The 8,826-nt window shown below is 40.9% G+C and overlaps 1 protein-coding gene across 1 annotated transcript in view; it reads left to right on the top strand.

Moving 5' to 3' along the window:
- The first annotated feature begins 393 nt into the window (after window positions 1-393).
- Window positions 394-8,826, top strand: part of LOC114643696 (sterol O-acyltransferase 1-like) — a 79,704-nt gene continuing 71,271 nt past the window's right edge. The window contains exon 1 of the mRNA XM_051932571.1: window positions 394-589. The gene's annotated coding sequence lies outside the window, so the exon portion shown is untranslated. The remainder of the gene's footprint in view (window positions 590-8,826) is intronic.

Genomic DNA, 8,826 nt, shown 5'->3' with positions numbered 1-8,826 from the left:
ATGAGCTACATTCAATTAGTTTATTTCATATAGCACATTTCTTTGGCTGTTAACCAAGCAACAAAAGTCACCAGGATATACAATAAAAGCTGAACACAACCGATTGCATTTATAAAGTTATATCAAGCACAGTTTAATACAGTCCCATATTTAAGCGATTATTTGAAAGTGTAGGTCATACAGATTTCACTCAATCTTTTCCAAAGACTGAAGCATCTATGCGCGGTCATCCCGTGTTCCTATTCGTCGCGGTGTACGACCCATTCATTATATACGTCATTTCCGCATGCGTAAACGCCATTAATCCAAGAGAGTCTAGCTGTGGGGACCAGGTATTGCGTGCTTCACCTGCTTGGTTGGGCGATCGTGTAGCGCCACCTAGTGGTAGTTTGTAAATGCAGCGTAGGAAAAGTACATGCTCCTCACAGTTCCGGCTGAAGAGAACGGCCCCTGGCAGTCAATTGAGCTGACGCCGCCGGAGGAAGCGGGGAGGACTGTGAGTTTCTTTAGCCTCGAGCAAAGAAAACCATCAGGTTTCCACGGCAAGATTGAACTGAATCATCTACTGGATCAACCGGACAATCACTTGGTATGTTAAGTGTGGTGATGGTGAGAATGGTAATCGTCTGATCACTGGCTTTTTAAACCGACTCACAGTCTGCTACACCAACCACTTTTCTCTGAGGCTGCGTACAATGATAGCCAAGATGTTAGCTAGACGTTTCACGTGACTAAAAGCCAAATCGCTCTTGAAGTGTTTTTTTCCTGTTTGGAATTGTGATTAATATTTCGTTTCAGTCGGTATAAACTTAAGAGGATTTCTGTGACGTGCAGTTGTAAATGTCGAATTAGTTAACTATCTTCTACATCTGGACACCCAAACATGAGGCAAGAACAAATGTCGCCTTGCAGTACAGGTCAAACAGGATCGACACGAACGTATTGTGAAAAGAGCTCTGCCTGCGTACATATCACATTAGTATCCATGTGGAGACAAGGGGGGGATTCTTTATATTGAAGCGATAGAAGGCCCAGCTCATTACGCTAAGAAAAATCCGGATTACGTTCAGGGTACCGGAGCAAGATCGGGTTCAAATCGGAAGCTACGAGTGTATGGAGCGGAAATCTATCACAGAACACACCCACACTCGCAAATTTGAGTGAATTCAATGCTAAACCCTTTTTAAACTCAGCTCAGGTTTACAGGTATCGGAGCCCATCGCAACAGCATCGGGCAGGAGAAACGCACGAGCTTCGGAGGTGCTGGCAGTCCTTCGCTGGACATGCACATTAGAGGCCGTTATAGGGAGATTTATCGCTTGTACGCGTCTGTGGGTTGTGAGGGGAAGACTCGGATTGCATGGATGATATGTTGTTAACAAATTAGAACTTTTGTTAAATTGTGTGCGATGTTTGGTTTGTTTGTTTGACGTTGTAAAGTAGGAGTCAATAGGAAAGTCCACTCTGAAATACGAATTTACGTCTAAGTGTTATAGCTACTAGGTTCTATATTAGTTAATTATAATACATTTCCTTCTTGATAATATATTAAGTATCAATAGGTTATTTTTGCTGTGCAGTTGGAGCAAATTATGGTTAGTTTTTCATTTTTATTTCCAAGAGTCTATTGCTGTTTGTATGCGAAATAAAAAGTATCGCTGCTGTAAAGAAATGCTGTCTTTCCATGTGCATGATACAAAAGTGTTTATTTTTTTTAGGGAAAACAAGACGTACCAAATGTATTTTTAAAAAAATATGATTCAAATATAGTTGAGATTATTTCTCAAAATGTTTAACTGTATGTTGAATTTGGCGATGCAGAAGCTTCGTAGAATTTAAGAAATGCTAGATCTGTGTGAATATTTTTTGAAGCAGGTATCAAAGGTGTAGATGACTTTTGCAAAGGGGTGGCTACTGATATTTTGTGTAGCTCAAAAAGAGTGTAATTGCAGACCGCCATACCTACGAGGTCAGTCATGTAATGCCCCAACATCACAAAATACACTCAACATCAAAACAATACAATTTATTTTTGTATAGCCCAAAATCACACAGGAAGTGCCGCAATGGGCTTTAACAGGCCCTGCCTCATGACAGCCCCCCAGCCTTGACTCTCTAAGAAGACAAGGAAAAACTCCCCAAAAAATCTTGTAGGGAAAAAATGGAAGAAACCTTGGGAAAGGCAGTTCAAAGAGAGACCCCTTTCAAGGTAGGTTGGGCGTGCAGTGGGTGTCAAAAGAAGGGGGTCAATACAATGCAATACACAGAACAGAACAAATCCTCAATACAGTATAAAATAAATATTTTTTTATTTCATCAGTCACGTAACTCCCATCGCATTAGACTATGATTAACATTAGGGCCCCATTTACCCTATGGTTAAGATTAGGGTTGTAGGAGGGTTATCTGAGTCAATGGCCGTTTTCTGACTGATGTTGTGGGCATTACCTGATCTATGTCATAGGTATTGCAAGATACAGCTACAGTAGACCCTTCTCAAGATCATCTGTCTGGTAAAGTGTTAAGATTATTAGGAGCAAGCAAGCAAGCTTGAAGAACACACATACAAGTGAAACCATTTTGTATACTGGCAAGTACAGACTGAGAGAGTACAGTGATTGGGATTACTGTGAAAGCCACTTTAGGCTCCAGATTCCCTGCAACCTTACCTTGCAGAAGTGTGTTAAGAAAGTGAATGGATGAAATGCAGTAGTTGAAGATTTGTCTGTTTCAGTGGTTTTGTTTTTCTGTTGTGTGTAAGTAAATGATTAATTTTTTTTTTAAATTTAAAAGAGGTTTGAGGTGCACTAGGATTCTTTAACTGTTCTTGACCACATCCCAAACATGTTGAAAAGCGATAGAAGGCCCAGCTCATTACAACTTTATGCACAACTTTATCAAAATAAAATGCAATAAATCAGGTGATTATTTAATTGGGCCGGCACGGTGGCTGCCTTGCCCCGCGTGGAGTTTGCATGTCCTCCCCGTGTCCAGTCCAAAGACATGCATGTTTGGCGCATTGGTGATCCTAAAAATTGTCCCTAGTGTGTGCTTGGTGTGTGTGCCCTGCGGTGGGCTGGCACCCTGCACAGGGTTTGTTCCTGCCTTGCGCCCTTGTGTTGGCTGGGATTGGCTCCAGAAGACCCCCGTAACCCTTTAGTTAGGATATAGTGGGTTGGATGATGGATGGATAGATTATTTAATTGACATCTGCCAATTCAGGGCTGCATTGAGCCAGAGCCTGTTCTGCCAGTAAAAACATGTAAAGTCATATTTGTTTATATAACACTTTTTGCTTAAAGTGCTGTACAGCAATACAATCAACAACTCATAACAAAAAAGACTAAAAACAATACATCAGAGTAAAGGGATAAAAACAAAGGCAAAGCAAGATCACTTTTCTTTTGTTGTTGATAATTCCTCTGTCTCCTCTTCCTCACAGGTGTCATCCTTGACAGTACTTTGTCCTTTCAGTCCCACATCAATAACATCTCCCGGTCTGCATATTTCCACTTGCGTAACTTTAATCGTATTCGCCCCTCCCTCCCTCCCCACACCACTGCTATCCTTGTTCATAGCCCTGTCACTTCTCGTCTGGATTATTGCAATTCCCTTTTCTTTGGTCTTTCTCGCAAATCTCTTTATAAGCTTCAACTGGTCCAGAATTCAGCTGCCCGCATCATTACTAGAACCCCCTTCTATTCACCATGCCACTCCCGTCTTGCAGCAGCTTCACTGGCTTCCAGTTAAGTTCCACATTCAATTCAAAATTCTTCTGTTAACTTTTAAGACTCTCCTCAACCTCACCCCTCCACATCTGTCTGACCTCTCCCATGTTGCCATTCCCTTCTGTACCCTTAGATCCTCTTCCTCCATCCACTTGACTGTCCCCTTCGTCCGTCTTACCACTATGAGCTCTGGAACTCACTATCATCTGAGCTTAGAAATATTGAATCATTTTCACTTTTCAAATCTAAACTTAAAACTCATTTGTTTAAGACTGCTTTTTCCCTTCGATTACAATTGCTCTGTCTGATTTAAATTTTTGTATTTTTGTTTTGTTTATAATCTGTGTTTTATCTGTTGTTCGGTGTCTTGAGTGTTTAGAAAGGTGCCTACAAATTAATAAAATAATAAATAAATTTTATTTATATAGCGCCTTTCCCATGCTCAAGGCACTTCAGAGTTTAAGATAGAACAGAAGGGTATACAGTATATAGCATTGTACAGATAAATACATAAAGAAGATTAAGACAGTAAATTCAGAGAAAAAGCCTAACAGACAACATACAGTGGTGTGAAAAACTATTTGCCCCTTTCCTGATTTCTTATTCTTTTGCATGTTTGTCACACAAAATGTTTCTGATCATCAAACACATTTAACCATTAGTCAAATATAACACAAGTAAACACAAAATGCAGTTTGTAAATGGTGGTTTTTATTATTTAGGGAGAAAAAAAAATCCAAACCTACATGGCCCTGTGTGAAAAAGTAATTGCCCCCTGAACCTAATAACTGGTTGGGCCACCCTTAGCAGCAATAACTGCAGTCAAGCGTTTGCGATAACTTGCAATGAGTCTTTTACAGCGCTCTGGAGGAATTTTGGCCCACTCATCTTTGCAAAATTGTTGTAATTCAGCTTTATTTGAGGGTTTTCTAGCATGAACCGCCTTTTTAAGGTCATGCCATAGCATCTCAATTGGATTCAGGTCAGGACTTTGACTAGGCCACTCCAAAGTCTTCATTTTGTTTTTCTTCAGCCATTCAGAGGTGGATTTGCTGGTGTGTTTTGGGTCATTGTCCTGTTGCAGCACCCAAGATCGCTTCAGCTTGAGTTGACGAACAGATGGCCGGACATTCTCCTTCAGGATTTTTTGTTAGACAGTAGAATTCATGGTTCCATCTATCACAGCAAGCCTTCCAGGTCTTGAAGCAGCAAAACAACCCCAGACCATCACACTACCACCACCATATTTTACTGTTGGTATGATGTTCTTTTTCTGAAATGCTGTGTTCCTTTTACGCCAGATGTAACGGGACATTTGCCTTCCAAAAAGTTCAACTTTTGACTCATCAGTCCACAAGGTATTTTCCCAAAAGTCTTGGCAATCATTGAGATGTTTCTTAGCAAAATTGAGACGAGCCGTAATGTTCTTTTTGCTTAACAGTAGTTTGCGTCTTGGAAATCTGCCATGCAGGCCGTTTTTGCCCAGTCTCTTTCTTATGGTGGAGTCGTGAACACTGACCTTAATTGAGGCAAGTGAGGCCTGCAGTTCTTTAGACGTTGTCCTGGGGTCTTTTGTGACCTCTCGGATGAGTCGTCTCTGCGCTCTTGGGGTAATTTTGGTCGGCCGGCCACTCCTGGGAAGATTCACCACTGTTCCATGCTTTTGCCATTTGTGGATAATGGCTCTCACTGTGGTTCGCTGGAGTCCCAAAGCTTTAGAAATGGCTTTATAACCTTTACCAGACTGATAGATCTCAATTACTTCTGTTCTCATTTGTTTCTGAATTTCTTTGGATCTTGGCATGATGTCTAGCTTTTGAGGTGCTTTTGGTGTACTTCTCTGTGTCAGGCAGCTCCTATTTAAGTGATTTCTTGATTGAAACAGGTGTGGCAGTAATCAGGCCTGGGGGTGGCTACGGAAATTGAACTCAGGTGTGATACACCACAGTTAGGTTATTTTTTAACAAGGGGGCAATTACTTTTTCACACAGGGCCATGTAGGTTTGGATTTTTTTTCTCCCTAAATAATAAAAACCATCATTTAAAAACTGCATTTTGTGTTTACTTGTGTTATATTTGACTAATGGTTAAATGTGTTTGATGATCAGAAACATTTTGTGTGACAAACATGCAAAAGAATAAGAAATCAGGAAGGGGGCAAATAGTTTTTCTCACCACTGTAATTGATGGTCTCACACACACACACACACACAGACACATAGGTTACGTGAGCATCTTTACATAAAGGTAAACTGAATAATAAAGTCAAGTAGAGCTAAAAGCCTTCCTGAACAGATGAGTTTCGAGTTGTTTTTTAACAGAATTCAAGGAGTCAGCTGACCTGATTCATTTCGGTGGGTCATTCCAGACTCTGGGCACTATACAACTAAGACCAATGCCTGACGGTTAACAACGCTTTAAAATGAATTAAACAAGTGTTAAAACTCCAAAATTAAACTTGATTGTCAATGCGATGTAAAAGAAATCTTTTAACCGTGACCTAAGATCATCTGTCACAATTGGTTATTTTATTTCGAGGTGCAGGCTTTTCCATAGTTGAGGGCCCCCTAAAGCAAACGCATGATCACCTCACGGCTTCAAGCATTACCATGGAACACGAAGAAGTAATTGATTAGAGAATCTGAGAAATCTCATGGATGAGTATGGACAGAGGAGGTGATCAGCAAGTCAGGCTGAAGCAGACCCATGTAAGGTTCTGAACACAAACAACCAAATCTTAAAATCCACCCTGTATTTCACAGGAATTCAGTGAAGAGAAGCAAACATGGGTGACATGTAAAGTCTCTGTTCTTTTTGATGCTGGTCAAGTCTCTGGTAGCAGCATTTTGACTTGGTTGTAGTCAAGACAGAGATGAGTGGTAAATACCAGTACAGAGTGAATTTAGTCTAAACGGGAGGGAATAAAAGTATGAATTCAACTTTTGCAAGTCATTAAGAGATAGAGATTGTTTAACTTGAGCTATGGCCATAAGCTGAAAAAAAGCAGCTTTTAACCACATAATTTATCTGTTGATCAAATCTGAAATCTGAGTGAAAGGTGCTACCGAGGTTTCTAACTCAAGACATGATGTGCATGGAGATAATGCACCAAGATTGCTGTTAATAACATGCCAGGGTTTCCTAAACTATGGGTCACGAGATGTCTGAACTTGGGAGGTACAGAGTTGTGAATTACAACAGTACTGAATGAGAGAGTTGCTAATGGGTTGTGGAAAGCCTTGCAATGTTGCGATGTGTCACTGCTTGCAAGGGGAAAACATTCCCCTGGATGATGATTGGCGGTGATTCACCAACAGGGATGGTTCGTCTGGATTACGCTCTGCGTCAATTGTTGGTCACGAAGAAGCACACAAGGTAAAACTGGGTAGTGAGAAACAAAAGTTTAAGAAACACTGATCTAGGCAATGTGCAGAAGCAATTAAAAGCTGAAAAAGTCTGTTTAAATGTAAATCTAAGAACATTATGCTCACACAGCATAGAGTTTTGTTGAGATTACATCTGTCTATTATAAAAAGAAATCCTGTCCTGGAAAGCAAAAGCAATGCGACGATGCGTGATCTTCTCTGAAGACATTTAAAAGACAGCCTCATGTTTACGGTCCCCGCGAGACGCCCCGTGGCAAATCTCTTTGGTCTGGCGGGGACCGTAAACATGAGACTTGGTGCCAAGAGATTGTCACAGGGCCATAGCAAAAAAGGACAGCGGCTGTACAGGCTTTAAAAAGATCGAAGGGCAGCGTGACAGCAGACCCCCACCCCCCTGATAATGTGAGAAGTGTTATACGTCCTGCAAGAATGAATTTAACCACGCCCGGGGCCAGAAATAAAGGACAAGTATTGTTTTTACAACATCACGTGAGACTAGGTAGTGAGCCATCATTTAAAAGGAGCCCACAGACATCTAACCAAGCAGTTGTTGGATTGCTTTTGGCAGACAAGCATCATGTGCTCCCAGCTCTTAAAACAACGACATGCGACAGGCAGAAGAGACAGCTCGCAAGCAGTACATAATTTTGTGAATTTAAGCAATTTCAGAAGAATAGCAGGTTAGGTCCAATGAATCGCGGTGCATATTTCACCGTGTACAAAGAGGGCTACCTGTTAAGAAATGGCAGACAAGATACATTTTGCAAGCAGCAGAAAGACAGCAAATGATCCAAAGACATATCCTTAGCGTGTGTTCAGATGTCCATACACCCCCTTCACAACACGAGCAGCATTAAACGTCTGGCAAGAAAGAGATGTAACCACGCATGGGGCCGGATATAAAGGACAAGTATTGTTTTTACAAAAGTTTTTAAAGTAAAAGTGAAAATAATGCATATGTAACAATTCCCAAGAAAATAACAATCTGTTTAAATTGTAGATTGCCTGCCTAAGGTAAAGTCATCCCTGATGACTGGGGATGTGGGAATGAGGAGTCCTTTCATAGGATTAGCGCTATTTCAGATGTGGAATGGCAAAATGGGGGAGGCAGCTTGATGAATGAGGTCTCCAGGACTTAAAACAAATCCAGATCATATTATGTGATATCATCTAATGTGAAATTCTACTCCGTACTTCTAGAATTTTTATTTTTATACTGTATTGAAGATTTATTCTGTTCTATGTATTGTATTGTATTGTATTGACCCCCTTCTTTTTGACACCCACTGCACGCCCAACCTACGTGGAAAGGGGTCTCTCTTTGAACTGCCTTTCCCGAGGTTTCTTCCATTTTTTTCTCTACAAAGGTTTTTTTTTTTTTTTTTTTTTTTGTGGAAGTTTTTTCAGGTCTTCTTAGAGGGTCAAGGCTGGGGGGCTGTCAAGAGGCAGGGCCTGTTAAAGCCCATTGCGGCAGTTCTTATGTGATTTTGGGCTATACAAAAATAAATTGTATTGTATATCTGGTAAACCAAACATGGAGGTTGGCGAGCAAAGCGAGCAGGGGGCGGAGCCCCCTAGTCTCGATTAATTTAATTTCTGGTCCACTAGGAAATGTGCAGAGAAGGCCAACCAGATACATGTTAGGAATAAAGGGTATGTACTTCTGGGACAGACTTAGGAAATTAAAGTTCTTTATTCTTGTGCAGGGTTGT

Source organism: Erpetoichthys calabaricus, chromosome 10, assembly GCF_900747795.2.
Source record: "Erpetoichthys calabaricus chromosome 10, fErpCal1.3, whole genome shotgun sequence".
In the NCBI taxonomy this organism is placed as follows: domain Eukaryota; kingdom Metazoa; phylum Chordata; class Cladistia; order Polypteriformes; family Polypteridae; genus Erpetoichthys; species Erpetoichthys calabaricus.
The sequence above is the reverse complement of the archived record's forward strand: the minus strand, read 5'-3'. Positions and strand labels throughout refer to the sequence as shown.